The sequence below is a fragment of the Brassica napus genome, chromosome C9, assembly GCF_020379485.1.
Source record: "Brassica napus cultivar Da-Ae chromosome C9, Da-Ae, whole genome shotgun sequence".
In the NCBI taxonomy this organism is placed as follows: Eukaryota; Viridiplantae; Streptophyta; class Magnoliopsida; order Brassicales; family Brassicaceae; genus Brassica; species Brassica napus.
This window is the reverse complement of record NC_063452.1, coordinates 16128175-16149903: the sequence shown is the minus strand read 5'-3', so window position 1 is coordinate 16149903 and position 21729 is coordinate 16128175.

The following is a 21729-nucleotide window of genomic DNA, read 5'->3' as shown; positions in this document are numbered from 1 at the left end:
AATGTGATTGTCCATGTCATATTAACTATAAGCCATATCATCAATCTTGTTAGCCATGTCATCATTTTTTTTTGTAGAAATGATTGTAAATATAGTCTAGGGGATAGGACTATGATTGGGTTGTATATTTTATTTTTAATAAATTTGATGATGAAATAGGCTAATCGACGTATCCTTAATTATTATCTAACTACAATATTATGCAATTAATTATGTAAGTATCATGGAATATATTCTCTACAGAAACTAAAATACAATTATTTATATCCATCCTATTTTTTTTATTTATATCCATCCTACCTTGTCACTTTTTATACCAAAACCTAAGACTGTCTTCGTGGAACTAGTTAGGTAAAATTAGTATCAGAACATGTAATTTTAATATCTACAAATTCAGATATTTAATCTACTGGTTGACCAAAAAAATTATTAATGATTCTATATAAAAAATAGGGATTCCTTTATCATAGAATACCATTTGTGCAAATTAAAAAGAATACAAAACTATAAGAAAATATCTTTAACTTGACAAAAGAATAGCTTTAACATAGTAAAAATATTTTTTTGTTACAATCGATGTTGATATCCCTTAAATATGGTCTAATTATATAGCATGGTCCAATCCGGAATTACTAGTCAGCTGGGTATCTTCTTGGTATGGGGTCTGGGAGACGCAGACCAAAACAATATAGGGTCATTCTTATACTAGTATTCTACTTAAGTTTATTAGACTTAAGCATGCAAGTCTGTCAGCAATAATCCTTTCTCAAAAAGAAAACTCCGTCAGCTATAAGGTTTTACGACGCGAGATACTCGTATATATATAATTTGTGTTCTTGTAATTATAGTTGTATTCTCAATCTAAAACCACTTCCAATAATAAAATTTCTCTTTACCTATAAACGTAGCTGAAATGGTGAACCATATTAGATCTAAGTGCCGTTTACTTATCGTATTTATTCATTTGTTTCTGCCTTGCTTTCCACATACGTAAACGCAATAACAGTTATATATGCTAAAAGTAATATATTTGTCCATCTAGATTCGTATATTGTGAATTTTTATTGTATAACAATTATGTGTCTATAGTAATTACTATTGCAATTATTCCCATATATAATGTAAAAAAGTAATAGGCTAATGACAAAAAATCGAATACTTGAAATTATATTTTAACAGAGCCTTACTAAGTTACTTGATGTAGGTAACTAGATGTGCATTTCGGAAGGGGATATTGCTATTTTAGACATGAAACCATATAATTTCAGGGGATATATGTCTGCCACGTGTAGAGTAAATGTTGGTTAAGACTCATCCACTTTGGTTGGTTGAAATTTTGAAATCCATCAGAGCAAAGCCAAGACAAACATACAACAAAGGGCACCTGTTCGGATAAACACATATACCTTTCATATGGCACCTCATCTACTCGCATACAAAATGCATATTTAATTAACATATAATTATATATGATATAGTGTTATGTATATGTAATGTATTAGAGATATGTTGGGCTGGAATATATGTATCTTACGGACCTAGATTGTGAAGCCCGTAAAACCCATGAAGACCCTCGAAACTAAAAGGAAAGACTTGAAAAGCAAGTTAATCACAAGATATTCTTAGCATATTTACATTAAGTGTTTAGGAAAATTAGCATTATATAGTGTTAACATTATGTTAATGTTACCATTATATATATGCATATTGTATTCTTTTATCAAATACAACACAATAATATATCATATTCTATTATACTTTACATGTTATCAGAGCAGACGATTCTTTGGGATCGAAATTAAAACTTCCGCATTATAATTTTAGAGCTTTGATGGCGTTCATCGGTGGTGTTGACAATGAAGACGGTGAAGATGATCCGGATGACGACGTTGATTCACGTGAAGTTGGGTTTTGTTTTTTTTTTATTAGGGTTTTGGTTTTTTTATTTATCTAATTTATTTTCTTGGGTTTTCGCCGGGTGATCAGTGCAAAAGAATTCAAGGGTTTTAGTAATGTTAACGGTTTGTGGCTTTCACATGCATGGGCTAATTCTTTTCCTGAGATTTATTCTATAATTTAGAATATCTCAGTGTTGTTTTTCCATAGTTTGGAATAATTTTTGTAAGAGATTATTCTACGGTTTAGAATTTCTCAAAGATGTCTTGTGTTATATCTCATAGTTTGAGATTTGTTGGTTATAGTTTAACCATTACGGGGGAGTTTTAGTTATGCTCATGTTTTTAGGTCAATTTGTTTAGTCCAAGTTACCGACTGTCCGAGATAGGACGATTGTTTTTGGAGTTGCAGTTGCGCCCACGAGATGTATTCTCATTGTCCAAGTCAACGTTTATACCCGGAGGAATCTATTGGTTTGTTTTCTTCGACGTAGTGTCCACGACATACGTGGTCTGCTTTGTGATTGCAGATTTGTTGCATCCCACGTTTGTCTTGCGGGAGAGTATTAAAGATATGTTGGGCTGGAAGATATGTATCTTACGGACCTAGATTGTGAAGCCCGTGAAACCCATGAAGACCCTCAAGACTAAAAGGAAAGACTTGAAGAGCAAGTTAATCACAAGATATTCTTAGTATATTTACATTAAGTGTTTAGGAAAGTTAGCATTATCTAGTGTTAACATTATGTTAATGTTACCACTATATATATGCATATTGTATTCTCTTATCAAATACAACACGATAATATATCATATCCTATTATACTTTACATAATGCAATAAACTGGGACAACTGAAATTAGGTGATGTGTCATCACGGTTACCAGATAAGTGTCTCATGATCTATATACTATGGTATTTCAAAAATTTCAGTTACATCTATCATTACTGTCCTCAAACGGCCGGCCGATTAGTTTTTTTTTAAAGAATTTAATAAATTGCTGAGAAGTCAATATCCTTCGTGGTGAAACCTACACCGTATAATTTAACTCTCTTTTGGAGAGCAAATCTTTTACAACAAACTTGAATATATGACCTCCAATTATCCATTAGATAATCCTGAAGTTTTACTCTGTAGACCAACTCGTCATTGTTTCCAGTGGTAATGTTCGGTGTGAAATCGCAGCGACAACGATCAGTGATCAGAATTTAGAAGGAAAAAGAGATAATTTAATGGAAAAGATAGAAGAAGAAACACTACAAGAAAACATGGGGATTCTGATGGCCGAAATCGTCAGAAATTCGTCGGAATCGTCAGAAATTCGTCGGAATAGACCGATTCCGACGAATTTCTGACGAACCTGTCCGTCGGTATCGTTTTGTCGGAAAAAAAAAATTCGTCGGAATTTCGTCAGAACTTCCGACGACTTTCTGACGAATACCGAGAAACGTCATTCTGACGAACTTCCGACGATATTACGATGCGGACACACGAGACCAGAGTTCATCGAAAAAACTATTTACCGACGGAGAACGTTCCTCGGACAATTCCGACGTAGTGGATTCGTCGGTGTATTCCGACGGACATTGGTCGTCGGAATATACCGACGAACATTGGTCGTCGGAATATACCGACGGATATTTGTTCGTCGGTATATTCCGACGGAAATTGGTTCGTCGGTAAATTCCGACGGATATTGGTCCGTCGGTATATTCCGACGCCCAGAGTTCGTCGGAATATACCAATTTTAAAAACAAATTAATTTTGCATTTTTATATATTTTTTTATATTAAAAATTAATTAATAAATTAAAAAAATCAGAAATTTAAAACTAATAATATTATATAATTTAAATTCATACAAACCGAAATAGAAAAAAAAACATTCAGAAAGTTTAAAATTCATACAAACCGAAATAGAATAAAAAAACATTCAGAAAGTTTTAAAAAGCCGAAAAAAACTAAGATGAACTTGAAGACATCAAACGATCTAGCTTCTGCATTATCTCGGTGTTGAACTTCTTCTGGGATGCCAACTCAGCAAGGATAGTGGCATTCTCCGAACTGATAGTGGCATTCTCAGAAAGGATAGTGGTGTTCTGCTCCTCCAATGCCCCAATCCGTTCATCTTTGTCATGTAGCTCTTCGAGAATCATGGGATCGGCATACTGAGCTTGCGAAGAAGATGCCGGATACGAAGAAGCACGGCGGGCCAACCCAACTAAACGGCCTCCTTTCCTTTTAGGAACCGGCTACAAAAATATTTAAAGTTAGTAAATAGGGACAAGTTAGTAATCGACATTATAAAAAAAATATATTAATAAAAAAAATTACCTTTTCAACCATCTCATTTATTTGCAATAGAGACAAGTTGGTTGAAGCTCCCGTAGAATCGCCGTCATCATAGAGAGGCTGTGATTGAGATACTATTTCAGCTTCCACCAAATCAACGACACCTTTGATCATGGGGTCCTGAATTTGACCCGTCGTCTTGTTAGTGTGAGCCACCTTAATGAGTTGGAGACGATCAACGGGATTACCGTCATTTGGTTCGATCTAAAAAAACCGCCATTATTAGCCAAGGAATATATAAAATATTTATTTAAAAAATATAAAGATAAATAATAATAAAAAACTTACAAGTTCATCCTCCTTAGTAGACATAGAGCAAGCGCCGAGGTTGTGCACATACATACCTTTCCCGCCACGATCGCTCTTCCGGTTCTTGGAGTTCATAGAAGACGTTTCTGCAGTTTCTTCCTTCTCCCAATGAGCTATCAACTGCTCCCACACCGTCCCGTTGATGAACCGTGACCTCTTGTTCTTCTGCCAAACTGTCTTCCACGCGTTTATCTGCTTCGTATAAGAGTCCATGGCCTTTTCGTTGAATTTCTTACGGACTGTTTCCGTAAGATCGGAGTGCCAACTGAACTCTTGCTACAAAACAAACAAAATTTAATAAGTAAATATATTAAAAAAAATGTAAAAACTTTAAAAAAATGAAGAGTTACTATACCGCAAACTGACGAAACCACAACTCTCGTTCGTCGGAAGAGATCACACTCCACTTTGGATATCCAAAACGGAGCATGGAGTACATCATCTGGTTGATGCTCCGGCTAATGCCATTTTTCGACTTGGTGAACCTTAAAAAAAAATACAAGTTAGCAAGTTAATTAAAGGAAAAAACATAATGGTACAAATAAAAAAAAATACTAACCAAGTGCTATGGCCTCGTCGTGGGTTGGGTTGGAGAACCGGGAGATGCTCTCGACCTGGTTGTTGAACCAATATATGAACTGGCATGACCCCCGGATCCTGTTGCAGCAGCGCGAGGGGCAGCGGGAGCTGGAGCGGGAATATATGCGGGAACCGAGTCATGAGAGGATCCCGATGCACGGGAACTGCTCATCGAACTAAGTCGAAGACGGGCTGCGGGGCGGGGTTCATCCTCGGCCCTAAAAAAAAAATTAAAACATCAAAAATATTTTCATCTCATTTCTATTTTTAATGTTTTCATTTATATATTTACAAAAGGTTTTATAAACGTTTTAAAAAAAACTATTAAACCTTTTATTATATATGTATGCACAATTATAAAATGTTTTATAAATGAAGAAAAATGTTGTTAAATATTTATAAATTTTTTTAAAGAACGTTTTATTATACATAGTTTAGTGGAAACTTATAAAAAATTATAAAAAATTTTAAAATTTTTATTATAAATGATTTATATATATATATATATATATATGTATACAAAATTATAAAAAAATTATATATATAGAAAAATGTTGTTAAATATTTTTAAAAAAATTAAAAAACGTATTATTATATATATTTCATTACTAGAAACTTGAAAAACGTTTTTAAAAATCAAAAAAACATTTTAAAAAATCAAAAAACGTTTATAAAAATCAAAAAACGTTTTTAAAAATAAAAAAATGTTCCAAAAAAACTAAAACAACAATCCAAACAACAATCCTAACTTATATATCCTAAACTATCAATCAAACAACCTAAAATCCGAGATCTAACTTCCAAAACCCTAAACAATTGAGATTAAAGAAGGTTTGGGATGATTCTTACATGATTTAGGGTTTGGGGAAGAGATATGAGGGTGAGAAGAGGATTCGCCGGTGAAGGGAGGTGGATAATGGCCGGAATCGCCGGTGTAGAGGGAGGAATCGCCGTGAGAGAGAGGATTTTTGAGAGAGAGAGAGGCGGAAATAACGAAGAAGGAATAAGAAGGGTTATTATATCTGAAGATTCCGACGGACACGGATTCGTCGGTATTCCGTCGGTATAATTAAAATATACCAAATGCCGATTCGCGAAAATTTTCAAGCGGTTTGGTTCTCCCGGGCAAATTGAATTTCCGACGGAATGTGTCCGTCAGTATATTCCGACGGACTGTGTCCGTCAGTATATTCCGACGGAATTCCGACGACTTAGTGTTTAGGGTGTTGATTTCAAGTTTCTAAATGCAAAATCCAAATCTTTGATAATATATATAGTATTTGCATAAAGATTTAACAATAAAAATGTTTTATAACACGATTTTACACAACAACATTTTTTGTAGTGTAAGCTTATATGAATATGATTGTATAAGTATATGAATGTTAAGATGAGATGTTGTGAAAATAATGATATGCATACATAAATATTTTAATGAGTTGTTATATTTGAACGGTTGCGATCTAATACTATACTAAACACTTATTATGTGTTATTTTCATAGTTTTGGCATCTAAATTTATAGATTTTTATGATTGAAATTTTTTAGAAACACATGTCGTCGGTAATTCGTCGGAATATACCGACGAATTACCGACGACCTTTCCAAATTTCAATGAAACCCAATGTCGTCGCTATGTCATCGGTATATTGCGAGGGATTTCCGACGGACCAATAAAAAAAAAAAAAACTGATCAGAATCTTCTGAATCTTCATCAAACTCCCCAACCTCGGCTTCTGGCTCCGAATGTACAACATCATCATGTCCAAACACAGTCAAATTCTCAACGAGTTGAATATTTTCCAAATCTTCAACTGCCTGGGCGTTGCTGGTAGACTCTGGTTGCAATGGTTCATCATCATCAGAAGTTCCATCCACTCGTCCTCTTGGGTTGATTTGTGTTACAGTAACCCATGGATCGTCTCTGTACGTCACCCGAGGGTAACTGATGTAGCACACCTATACATATCAATTATACAAAGTATTAGTAAAATATATAACATTAATTAATTATATTGGTAAAAAATTATGAATAGATATGACATACCTGATCAGCTTGCGAACCAAGAATGAAGGGATCATAATATTGAAGTTTCCGCCGCGAATGAACTGATGTAACACCAAACGCATCAATCTTCATTCCTCTATATGGGGTGGTGTCATACCAATCACAATAGAATACTACACAACGCAATCCAACCATTCCATGAAATTGGATTTCCAATATTTCTTTTATGTTGCCGTAGTAGACATCGTCACCGGAAGAAGATGAAACACCAACATCATATGTTGTCTTAGAATGACCTTTCCTTGTGAATGCATATCCTCGCGTATAAAATTTAGGATATGATTTGACCACATAGTTTGGTTCCTGCACAAATTCGCGTATCCAATCATCGAACACAAGACCTCTGGCCAAACCATCATTCACCTATAAATTAAAAACATATATGATTGAAAAGTTAATTAGTTTATATTAAATTTAAACTAATCATTTGCATAGGGTAATATGATATATGACTCACATAACTACGAAGCCACGCAGCAAATCCGTTATCTCTAAGTTGTCGAAGCTCATCTTCTGTTGCATGTCTGTGAGTCATACGCAACTCCGCCATATATACACTATATACAAAAATATTATCAATATGAAATAAATTTATTGAATATTAATCTAACAATAAATGAATAAATATTTTTACCTCTCATATTGTAGAACATCTTCACAGTTGGTGAGCAAATATGTTTGCAAATGAGCGTGCTCAGTGTCCGTAAGTCTCCGCTTCGTGAATTTTCCACTAAGTCGTCCTATTTCCTTGAACATGCTTGGGACAGTAACATGATATGTTGCTCTCTCCCCTCTATCATCATGCCGAGTAGGTCTTCGGTGTTTTGTATGCACTTCTGGTGGAAAATAATTTTCAGCAAAGGTTGCAGTTTCTTCATTGATCACCTGTGCCACTATAGATCCTTCCACCCTGCTTTGATTTTTGACCATCTTCTTCAGATGATGCATATAACGCTCAAAAATATACATCCATCTGTACTGCACAAGACCACCAAGTTCCAATTCTCTTGCGAGATGAATAGCAAGATGTTCCATTACATCAAAGAATGATGGAGGAAATATCTTCTCAAGGTTGCACATGCTAACTGGTGCGTTTGTCTTCAAATTATTAATACCCTCTTCAATCACTACTCTGTTGCATAAGTTGCGGAAGAAAACACTAATCCCTACATAGATAAAAGATATATATAATTTTCGTAAGTATTAACATGATATGCTTGGGACAGTAACATGATATGTTGCTATCTCCCCTCTATCATCATGCCGAGCAGGTCTTCGGTGTTTTGTATGTACTTCTGGTGGAAAATAATTTTCAGCAAAGATTGCAGTTTCTTCATTGATCACCTGTGCCACTATAGATCCTTCCACCCTGCTTTGATTTTTGACCATCTTCTTCAGATGATGCATATAACGCTCAAAAATATACATCCATCTGTACTGCACAAGACCACCAAGTTCCAATTCTCTTGCGAGATGAATAGCAAGATGTTCCATTACATCAAAGAATGATGGAGGAAATATCTTCTCAAGGTTGCACATGCTGACTGGTGCGTTTGTCTTCAAATTATTAATACTCTCTTCAATCACTACTCTGCTGCATAAGTCGCGGAAGAAAACACTAATCCCTACATAGATAAAAGACATACATAATTTTCGTAAGTATTAAGTTTTTATAAGCATAATTGTTAAATATAAAAATAAATTAAATTGTAAAAATATAAGATACCTGCAATTGCTTCATGAACATTACGTGGCAATAATGCTGATAAAGCAAACAGAAGGAGGCGCTGCATAATTACATGACAATCATGACTCTTCAAGCCAGTAAACTTTCCTTCGCTTCTATCAACGCAGTTCCCCAAATTTGATGCATATCTGTCAGGAAATTTCACTTTATCTGTAATCCAATCAAAGAACTCTTCTTTTCTAGCACCATCCAGCCGATAAATGGGAAAAGGGGCCGTACCGTTCTCATCAACGTGAAGTTCAGAACGATCACAGATATCGACTAAATCCAACCTTGATTTCAAATTATCCTTCGTTTTACATTGGATGTTAAGGACTGTGTTCATCAGATTGTCGAAGAAGTTCTTCTCAATATGCATGACATCTAAATTATGCCGCAATAGATGACTCTCCCAATATGGCAGATCCCAGAAAATACTCTTTTTGTGCCAGTTATGTAGCTCTCCAACCGCACTGACTCGAATGTTTTCATGTCCACCTACATCTGGCGTCCTTTCTGCATCAAAATACCTAAACTGCTTCAACAAATCTTTCCCACTAACTTCCTCAGGTGGACCATCAAACACCTGCTTGTTCTTCGTAAACGAAGTCTTACTCCTGCGGTATGGATGATCAGGTGGTAGAAATCGTCTGTGACAGTCAAACCAACACGTTTTCCTTCCGTTCTTTAGTTGGAAAGCATCTGTGTCATCTTGACAATATGGACATGATAGCCTCCCATGTGTTGTCCATCCAGATAACATACCATATGATGGAAAGTCACTTATTGTCCACATAAGTACTGCCCGCATCTGAAAGTTTTCTTTGCACGAAACATCGTATGTCTCAAAACCATGCGCCCATAGTTGTTGCAACTCATATATCAGTGGTTGAAGAAACACATCTAGTGATCTTTTAGGATGATCTGGTCCGGGGACGAGAATTGAGAGAAACAAAAACTCTCGTCGCATGCACAAGCTCGGCCGTAAGTTGTACGGTGTCACAATAACTGGCCATAGAGAATACTGTCTTCCATGCTTTCCAAATGGGCTGAAACCATCAGTAGATAATCCAAGATAAACATTTCTTCTCTCTTCCGCAAATTCTGGATATGTTGACTGGAAATGTTTCCAAGCCTTCGCATCTGAAGGATGTCTAATCTCACCATTTGTGGAATGCTCTGCATGCCATCTCATTGTTTTTGTTGTGCGCTCACACTGATACAACCTCTTCAATCTTTCCGTCAAAGGCAAATACCACATTCTTTTGAATGGGATCAGAACTCTTCCCCTCGTCTCCGGATAACGAGGTTTCCCACAAAATTTGCATACATTCCGTGTCTCATCCGCTCTCCAGTAGATCATGCAGTTGTCAATACATACATCTATCACTTCATACGGTAGTTGAAGACCGGCAACAAGTTTCTGAACCTCGTAGTATGAACCCGGTGCAAGGTTATCCTCAGGTAGAATACCTTTGACAAAATCAGTAATCGCATCCATACATTCTTCAGCCAAATTATAGTCTGTCTTAATACCCATTAATCTAGTTGCAGATGATAAGACTGAATGACCATCTCTACAATTTTGATATAAAGGTTGTTTTCCTGCATCCAACATGTCAAAAACATCTCCTAGATTCGGGATTTGGTTCTTCCCCTCTATAATGATCATGTACCATCTGCTCAGCACCTACACCATAATCTATATCCGTTCTAGATTCTTCTAACCTAATATCAGGCTGAAGTTCACTAACAGGTTGAGGTTCGCTAGTACTACCATATCCATAACCAGTTTCCCCATGAAGGTACCAAACTTTATAATTACGTGAAAACCCTTTCATATACAAATGAGTCCAAACATCAAATTCTTTTATAACCTTATTATTATTGCAAGTAGAGCAGGGACATCTTAACATACCACTTTTTGCATCCGGTTGCTGTTGAACAAGCCTCATGAATTCTCCAATCCCTTGAACGTATTCTTCCGTAAGCAAATTGGTGTTCGGATCCAAATGAGGTTTATCCATCCACGAACGATAATAAACTTCTGAAGACATGATTTTCACGGAATTGTTATGACTAAAGAGAATGAAGAGAGATTGAAGTGTGAATGAGTTGAATGAGGAGGGGTTGTATTTATAGGAAATTGCTTACGGCCCTCCGACGACTTTCCGACGAAATTCCGACGGATGTAAAGCAGTCCGTCGGAATTCCGTCTGTATTGTCCAATCTCAAACGGCTATATAACGGTCATATACATTTGTCGGCAACGGTCACATGGTTCGTCGGAAATTCGTCGGAAAATTCCGACGGAATTCCGACGACTGTACTGTTAATCGGAATGTCGTCGGAAATTCGTCGGAATATACCGACGAACTTCCGACGACTACAACGGTTACATATTTTATCGGAATGTCGTCGAAAAGTCGTCGGAAAATTCCGACGACCTTTGTTTCGTCGGAATTCCGTCGGAATTTCCGACGACTTCAAATTTTTGGATTTCGTCGAAAATTGGTCGGTAATCCGTCACAAACGTCCGACGACATTGATGTCCGACGGAATTCCGACGACTTCAAATTTTTGGATTCGTCGGAAATTGGTCGGTAATCCGTCACAAACGTCCGACGACATTGATGTCCGTCGGAACCTCCGTCGGAATTCGGCGTGTTTTCTTGTAGTGAAAAGACATCAATTTTATCTTGGACTTAACTCTTTCAGAGGGCATAACTTTTACCTTATGGTGGCCCGCTATTATTAATAATGGCTTAGGGGTAGCGCTAAAAAATACAAAACAACTCCTACAAAAGATCAAAAATCTGATCCGAATTATATCTAATTATATGTTTAATTAGTCGAGAAGTTTTAGGTAGTTTCGTTGTCCATTATAGGTTACATCAATATGTTAACTTAAATAAATCATTCATGGAGGATCTCAATTAGTCAATTAGTTTGTAATAACTAAATCATTTTTTTTAATGATGAGCAAACCTCGACAGTTTCTTGGGTGACATTTTGTCGTGTTAGTTTCTTCCAAGAGAAAACATATACACAGTTATATATAGTGAATGTATGTGTGTGTTTGTGCATGTAAAAACGGATGAGACATGTGATTAGGTCTATATTTTGTCAATGGGCAGTGATGGTAACATCTCTTTTAGTGCTCACATGCACCAGTTCACGGCCTTTGCTTTTGTCTCCACAGCTCCACCAATCTGTGTGTTCTTAAAATTGTATTATCTTTTCTTTGTTTTTTATATATTCATATCTAATATAAATCGTCATTTTCTGGTGACACTAACTTATTGGTTAGTTCTTTTACTTTTCATGGCTGCTAGCCTGCTAGAAATAGAAAACTTAAATTACGTCTCGTCTTTTTTTTACAGAAACGACTAGATACACAGTAACAATAATTAATATAAACCCATGTTCAAATGCTTTCCGTATGTAAATTGTATAAATTAATGATGATAAAAGTCCAAATTTCAAAAGATCCCATGCTAAATAACATACATACCCTGAGCCAATTAGAGATGGCAATCAAGGACCTGGACTGCGGGCCTGGCCCGTAAAGGCTTGCTGCGGGGCGGGATTGAGCCTCCATTTGGTAAGTCTGCAAAATTGCGGGCCTCGCGGGACTGGTTCAAAGCGGGACGGATCGAAAGCGGGACAGATCGAAAGCGGGATGGGCTTAACCTGCGGGATTTTGAAGACCCGCAGCCCTAAGTCCCTATTTCTGCTTTCGCCTAAAACATTGAGAGAGAGAGAGAGAGAGAGAGAGAGAGAGAGAGAGAGAGAGAGAGAGTGATTCGACGTTATGTAGCTCCGGTGATGGTGGTTTCAGGGTCGATGATGCTTCCGGTCTCCCAAGCGCCTTCACTCTGCACCGATGAAGCTTCTTCAAGTCATCATAAGAAGTTTGAAAACTCACTTTCCACCGAAGAACAAGATCTAGTTTCCGCCATGAGTTCTTCATAGTTTTGCCTATATGTATTTGTTCACATTATCATACATTTTGGAGTTTTAGGTTTCAATATATCTTTAACTGACTTCTATTATTCTTATTTGCAGAAGATGAAGTTGATGGTGAAGACCGCAAAGGCCTACATGTTTTGCGGTACGAGTTTGGTCAGCCATTTTGAGAACGCAGCCCGCTCAAAGACGAGTCTGCTGCGGTACGGGACGGGACGGATCAACCTGTTTGACATTCCTAGAGCCAACGCTTGAATACAGACATTAAGGCTCTCAATGGTGAGCAAATGAATGAATGGAAATAGTGAACACTATAAGAAAACATTGATAACTTCTGACGGAATATTTGATGAATTCCCTACAGACTAATCGACAAAATACAATCTGTTGAAACTCGTCGAGAATCCATCGGAAGTTGTTGGAGATGTGAAACAGAGAGGTTCAAGAGGAAAATGCATCAATCATGGCTCAGAACACCGAATCTAGCTACCTGGCAAATCGCAAAAAAAAGAAAGTTCATGGAAGCGATGCACCGCAAGTTTGTCATCTTTTAGTTTTATGTTTTCATTCTTACTTACATTTAAATACTTGGTTTTCTATAAACATTAATTTATTTTACTTTATTATTTTAAATTAGAAGTTTTAGTTATTTACATATTTTAAAAAAATATATGATTTAACTGAATTATAGATATAATTTCGTTAGAAATTCATCGCGAATAACTCTTGATGGATCCCGAGTTTTGACAACTACAGTCTTTGGGAGTCCATCTCACGACAGGTTCTCGACGTATTATTTTCTTAGGTGAGGTAGACCATTGAAACTGTGTATTGGGAATCCGCCGGAACATGCATTCCAGATGACTTTCCACCAAATATGATCGTCGAGAATAATATGTTTTTATATTTCGCCAAAATTATATATAAGATATTTTTCACAGATAATTTCTGAAACATTTTCTCAATTAATCATTTAAATATAAAAAAATAATAAATACAAGATATAGATAAAATTATAGATATATACATACGATAACGATAAAAGATGTTGTGTTTTCAAAATAATGCATAAAATGACAAAATTAGCATTCAGTAAAGGATGTAAATAAATTTGTACATATGTATATATAGTAATGTAATGAATTAGAGTTTAATGTTTGGGAGTGAAAGTTTAGGGTCTAGAGTTTAATATCAGGTTTAGAGCTTAGGATATAAAATTTTGGGTATTGATATTTATTTTATTTTTGATATTTATTTTATTTTAAATAAATATTTAAAAATATTTATTGATGTTAAATGTATTTTTTTTATTAAGAGTAGCTTAGTGTTTGTATTTTTAATAAATATTATTTTGTTATATAGTCTCTATTTTGTGTGCTATTTACGATAAAATATTTTTTTGTTATTTTGTAATAAAAAATATTTTATGCTTTATAGTGGAATTGATTAAATTTATAAGAAAATATTCTTCAAATAAGAAAATATAAAAAACTGGTCAAGTACTTACAAAATTTTTTTTATATTTTTTTATATTTTGTGATTTTAATTATTTATCATGTTATCCATGATTTTTGGTATTTTTATTATTTGTCATGTTTTCTATGATTTTAATTAATATTTTCCTTATTTTCCATACTTTAATTATTTTTAGCTGAGTCTGTATAATCCATATTATTATTAATCTATACTATTAAAAGGGAATGAGTCTTAAAAAATCTACTTATATGAGGTTGTTGGACCCTTTCATTTTTAGCTTAACTTATTATAAACAACCAAGTTCTATAATAACATTAAAACAATATAGATACTCTTATACGTTATATGTAATCTATATGTAATCGACTATTGTTACCCATATTTTCGCTCAACAGTTATTGTACACATAACATTTGTCCCGTAATACATATTTATTCCAATAAATTTTTAAATTTGTCTCTATTCTAATAACATCAGAAGACTAATATTATACATGAAACCGAAATAATATCATAGTCAAATATCAAAGTTCACCTAATATTAAAGTACAAACCTCTACAAATGAATTGTTCGGTTACACATGTTGATTGGAAACACAATGATACTTTGTAAAGTGATATCACCAATTTTCTTTATTAATGTATTTACGTTCGACGATTTCAGACTTGCAACTACATTCTTTTAGAATCCTGCAACATGATTTAGATTGATTCATAGTTATAGTTTGAATTACATCATTCTCATACACTATTTGCTTACATAGCATATTACTTTTTTCTTATATTAGAGCTCTAATGTAGATGACAATTGACAAACATGCTACATTAGAAAGGGATTTTGGTGGAGAAAACTATTCAAGTGGACATGATAAAACTTTGAAAAAAGTTCTCTGCGGTACGTTCATGTCTTCCACATATGAAAATGATCTATACAATTTAAAATATAATTGTAGCAGATTAAATTGAATATATTAAAGTTCAAAATCATCAACTGCACATTTGAGAATATATTTTTATTTTCTCAGTATTATTTACTAAATATTTTCTTAATATAAACCAATTATAGTAAAAAGAAATCTATAAAAAAAAAACACTGGTACATTTATACCAGAATTTTTGGAATCCTTTACCATATTAGGTTAATATTTTTAGCCCTTCAAAATGGTAACAACCAAAATATTAAAATAAAAGAAATATTTTCAGATAACAACCAAAATATACACCGTAACCTAACACATTATTTAAATATTCAGAAAAAGATATCTAAAAGATATTTTTAACAATAAATTTTAGTTTTTCTATCACCATTTTCTTCATTAAATTTAAATGATATAGTAAGGTATCATAAAAATTAAAAAAGAAAACAAATCATATAGTTTATTCAAATTTATGTACTATTAAAATATATAAAAGGTGAATCATTTTAAAAACAAATATCATCAAATTTATATGGGTTTTTATCGGATCAACCAGTAATGAAGGATTTTAGGAGTTTAACGGGTTATTTAGTTTTTAAATATCGGATTTTAACTAAATCTGAACTAGATAATATGATCACCAGATTTGTAAGTTTGTCCGCGGGTCTGGGTCGAATATAAAAATATTGGTAAAAATTATTAAAACCCCTACAAATACTATTAAATTAGTCTAAAATATGCCAAGTAAATCTTATGTCTCATTAACTCAACCAATGTAACTCTTACAAAATACTTACAAAATATAAAGATGATGTTGTAACATAAGAGTTTACATACAAAATCTCAAGTAGAAAAAAATGATAAAATTATATAATTTTAAACAAAAGATCATCTATATAATATGAATTTATAACTTAATAATATATATTATAATCAAAACACTAATTCAATCACATTTTTATTAACGGGAAAATCCCGCGCTTTCGAAGCGCGGGTCAAAATCTAGTAACTTTATTTAAAACGGCAAAGATGTGACTTTCAGACAATCAGGTCTATATATTATCTTATTTATTAATATTTAATTTTTTTGATATACGTTGGTTAATATTTAATTTTATATCATATTGTGATTTTTCATTGATGTGTCCTATTTATATTTTCTTTTTCACCATTTTCTCATTCTAATGTTTTATGTTTTGGATGTCATTGGTGAGGTCATGGATGTGAAACTTTTAGAAGTGATTTCCTGCATTCGAACTCTCACGTTAAAAATTAGATCGGTTAATCTCAATGTCCTTAATAAATAATTAAATTTATATGTAATAATTTTAATTAAAAATAGATTTATCTGTAATTAGTTTATAAATCGTGATATTGACTCAATATATTTCTAATTAAATTCTTAATAATCTATGTGATTACTGTTTTAAGCTGATAAGTTACCATCAATTTAATTGAATATTATCTTTGATTCAAAAAGATGAATTTTGAAACAATATATACTAAAAAAGGCCTATACTAAACTCTATTTATCTTTGTCGTGTATGGCGGCCGCTCATATGTTTAGCTTTTAGTTTAGTTTATATAATTTTCCATTAATTTAACTGAATATTATCTTCGATTCAAAAAGATGAAATTTCTGAACTATTTCTAATCCCTATTTATCTTTGTCGTGTTTATTTGTTGAGGTCTTAGTTTAGTTTATACCTTTACATATGAGTCAATGTTATATTGCTTCTAATATCTTATGTGATTTTATTGTGAAACAGGGAGCATTAACGCAATCATTACATATCAGAAGTACTTCTTTCATCTCCAAATCGTTTGTTTTTTTTTTTTTTTTATAATTGTTTCTATTTACAAAAACAGGGAGAGAAGAGGAATGATAGGCGGCTACTACAAAATCGAAAATTAAAATTAAAAAGGTATTATGTTATCATGTATAAATATTTGTGTTTTTCACAAAGATGATAAATTTGAGTTTGATTCTTTATGGTGGCGAAATATAGCAACAATAACGGAGAAAAAAATTGTATATACAAATAAAAGTTTCACACTTTATATCACGAACAATGTGAAAGGTTTTTCGTTTATGGTTTTTGGTGGGACAAAAAAAAAGATTTTAATGGAGGGTTTGGAATCTGCTATTCAATGAAAAAAATTGTATTTAATGTTACATGGTATAAAGGTTAAGATCATCATTATCATTAATGAATCATTATATATCATATATCTATGTTATTACTTGTTGATAATGTTTTTAATACTATAAGATTATATATTGGGTAATATATAAATTGTTTTTAGGTTTGTATTGGATATGTTGGATCATAATTAATTTTAATATATTTGTAAATTTATTATGTTCTCAAACGCAGATAAAACACCTAGTTCCTTAATTAAATGATCAAATATATATATATATATATATAAATTAAATCATTTAATTATTTAATAATGGATGTGCTCCAACATAAAAGATATTATTGTCATATGCTTCAAAAGTCAAACTTACTGATGATTCTTTTTGATTAAAGAAAAATATATGACAACTGCACCTATTGTATTAATTCATCGCATATATGTATTCAAACTATAATAATGCATGATGAGCTTAAAATATAGTATTAACTCATCACAAATTGGAATCGTTTTAAATCTGCCTCAACATTCCCCCAACAGGAAAACAGTCTTCAGCTTCCTCTGGCGAGACTAACAGACCAACGGTTTCTACCTCACGTTTATGTCAAGAAAAATCGCAGGGTGAAGATTATACTGTTTAAAAAAAAATTATACTGTTAAGGGTGATTACCTTTTTTAAAGGTGCAGCTAACAAGAGCAGACAAATGTTGTGGATTGAAGAGTTATAAAGGACTAAATTATGGAAAAATACAATACTCCGTCAGTTTCATAAAAAATGTCATTTGAAAATTTTCACATATTAAAAAATCATTTTAAAATCTCTATTTTATGATTTATTTACACATTTAAATAAATTTTTCTTTCTAAATAATATATTAGAACAATAGGAATAAAACTGATTTAAAAAAAAATGCACTAAAAATATAAAACTAAAATTTCAAAACTGACATTCTTTGCAAAACGGAGAAAATAACAAAAATAAAACTTCGAAACGACATTTTTTTGCAAAACAGAAGAATACTTAATAACGGAAAACAAAACAGTGTATGGGTACGATCCGAGGAGAGACAATCAGATTAAGTGCACACTACAAACTAGAGGCCATGCTTTTAATTTAATGTGCACTTATAGAAGCATCTTAGGAACTGGTGTCCCTGATATAAACTTTTTTTTAACGCCAAACACTTATATTAAAATGGGAAATTGCTAAAATAGAACAAAAAACAGTCATCTTGTCCTCGTACCATATTGTCCTCTTTTCTTATTAAAATTAAAATGCCTAAGAGGATTAAAGTATATTCGACGATTACGAGATACACGAAAGTAGCTAAAGCATAACGAAAGCTAGATGTGATAAAGAAAAAGGGACTGGAAAGAGAAATTTCACTTGAAACCCTAAAACCCATGTCCAAAGAGCATAATGAAGTCGGGTTGAATACCGATGTTGAAATACCCAAACAGGGTTTGATAGCAGTTGGCAGCCATCTTTGGTGAAGCTCGCATCATAGGAGAGGAAGATATAATGGTTCCTCCAATAAAACTTCCTGATGAAGGAAGAGGTGGGCAATGAACTCCGGTTTTGAAGTACTCATCGAAGAGAACAAAAGATGCTAATTCCAGTCGACTACGAGAACTTTTTTTTGAACTTGACTAAGGAGACTTATCGGAACAGTTTTGGGCTGGACACTGAAATGCAACGGAGGAGATGACTGAGACAGATTTGCAGGGGACAAGCTGGTGAAACTAAATGTAGAGCCATGAATTCCGATTCTAGAGTACTCGTCAGAAAAGACAAATGATGTCATTCCGGTCCCTGATTCGTTATCTAGAGAAACAACATTTACATTTAACTATGTTAGAATAATGCTACAAAGAATAATACAAAAAGAAAGTAAACTCTTTCTCTTTTTCCTTTTTCCTTTTTCCTTTTTCCTTTTTCCTTTTTAAAGAAAGTAAACTTTACTGAACGTGTGAATATAAGTAAAGGGAGGTATTCCAAGGGGCATATCCTCATTTGTGTGTTCACGAATCAAGATGCTTTTCAGCCTTCAATTGTTCAGTTCTCATTATTAGAAAATGCCACTGTTCAATGTTACACGAGCCGTATAAGTAATTTAAGTACAAGAAACAAGAACGCTTGTTTTATATCACCAATTTTGTAATTGGTAGAATCTCGAAGAATCAGGAGTTTTGTCACATTCATTTAGCACAACTGTTTTTTCTTAAATAGACAAATTTGCCCATCCCATGAGTTCACGCCGTTTTCAAGTTTGTATTGGTCGTTTATATGTTCAAAAAAAAAAAAACTAATTTGCTTAACATTTTACTAAAAAAAAAAAACTAATGCGAAAATGGTTGTAACTGCAAAAAAATGCACGACTAGATACTATTTGCTTTCTCAAAAAAAAAAAGATACTACTTTCAATTTCTAATAATTTTATTTTCTGTTAGATTAACAAATATCTTTCAGTAGAGATCATAAATAGTTTTCCTTAGAGCACTTTCAATATAAAAGTCTCACAAAAAAAATTCTAACTATATTAGATTATAAATATTAATAAATTGGCTACCTTAAAATTATGAGAAACTCACTTCAAAGTATTTGGAAATACTTATAATGAACTATAAATATTTTTTCATACTTACACTTATACATAATTTAGAAAACTTAGGTTAATGAAGAATATTAACCACCATTGGAAATGCAGTTGCATGATTTTCTGGCAAACAAATAAAACATAGGCGGTTGCTAAGAGAATCTCCAAAATAAATTCTATAACTTCAAATTTAGAGTTTTTTGCTCTCCATTCAAAAAGGAATTTCAATTTTAGAGTTTTGAGTAGTGAAACTTCAAATATGAAGTTTCACTTTTTAAAACTCTAAATTTGAAGTTTCACTTTTTATTTGCATATTGGTCCTTATAATTAATTATATCTCACATTTATAATTCTTAAGTATTTTCTCATTCTTAGTTTTAATCTTTAAAACTTTTGTATATTTTAAATAATTCAAATTTATTTTTATAAATTTAAAATTTACACATCAGTTTAAAAAAAAACTAAAATAAGATTTATAATATTTTAAAAGTAGAATAGACAACAAAAATATTACAAAAGAAACTTAATAAAAAAATAATTAAGTATTTTTATTTATAATTTATATTTTAATATAAGATTTTATTAATTAATATTACTATAATATTTTTATATATGTGCTAGTTATCTATAAAATATTTATGGATTTATATTACTTATGACAGATATAAAGAGCATAATGTAAATTACAAATAATTTTAAAGTTAAATTTGAAGTTTTGTTTTTTGATAAGAACACCTTGAAACTTCAAATACAGAGTTTGCAAAACTCTATATTAGAGAGTCTTTTTGGAGATGCTGTAATAGCAGAGGATGTTTAATAGCACATATTTTTGACTTTTGATTAGGTTAAGTTTTAGTTATTTCATTTTCTAAAGATCTCTAAAGTCAAACTGTATTAAGTCCTGTCTGGCTTCATATCCTGGCTTGGATATATTATTTTTACCTTCAGTTATCCATATGCATTTCGATTTAGCTTGATTTGGTTTTATTATCTGTAGGATTTGATTCAGTTTGCTTTATCCTTCCACTCATAATTAGCATTTAGTAGTTTCATTAGAAATTAGCTAAAAGAGATAAATTGGATAACGTGACGTATACACGTACAATATTAGCCACGTTGACTAATTCACAGGTCGACTCTTTGTGATATTGTGCAAACCCTTGATCATGTGAAAAATTCAAAAATATGTGGATCGTACATTTTCTCGATACGCCTCTGTCATATTATCATCATATATATGTTACCTGACTTCGAGGTTTTCATATAAATTCCAACATTAATAATAAATAATAATATATTAGATGTATGCGTACATGCACTCATGCACGTAACTGCATGTCTGTACATATGTGTATATAGCACGGTGTGTGCTGTATACATACACGAACATTCATTATATTTTTTTTTCAATTATCTATTCTTTTGTTCTAAATGAATTAACATTTCTATTTTTTTAGAATCTAAACTAAGGGTATGACTGGTTTCTCCGCTACCACCCGCAAACGCAGCTTTTGCGGTTGGTAACGGTTGTTGGCGTTTTGCAACAATCACTCAAACCGCTGTAAACCGCTTCAAACGGCTCTAAACATCATAAATTTAAAAGTTGGTTCCAGTTAGCGTTTGCGGTTGCGGGAGGATAATTTTTTTCTTTTTCTTTTAAACAATATAAATACAAAAATAAAAATATTCAATAAACTTT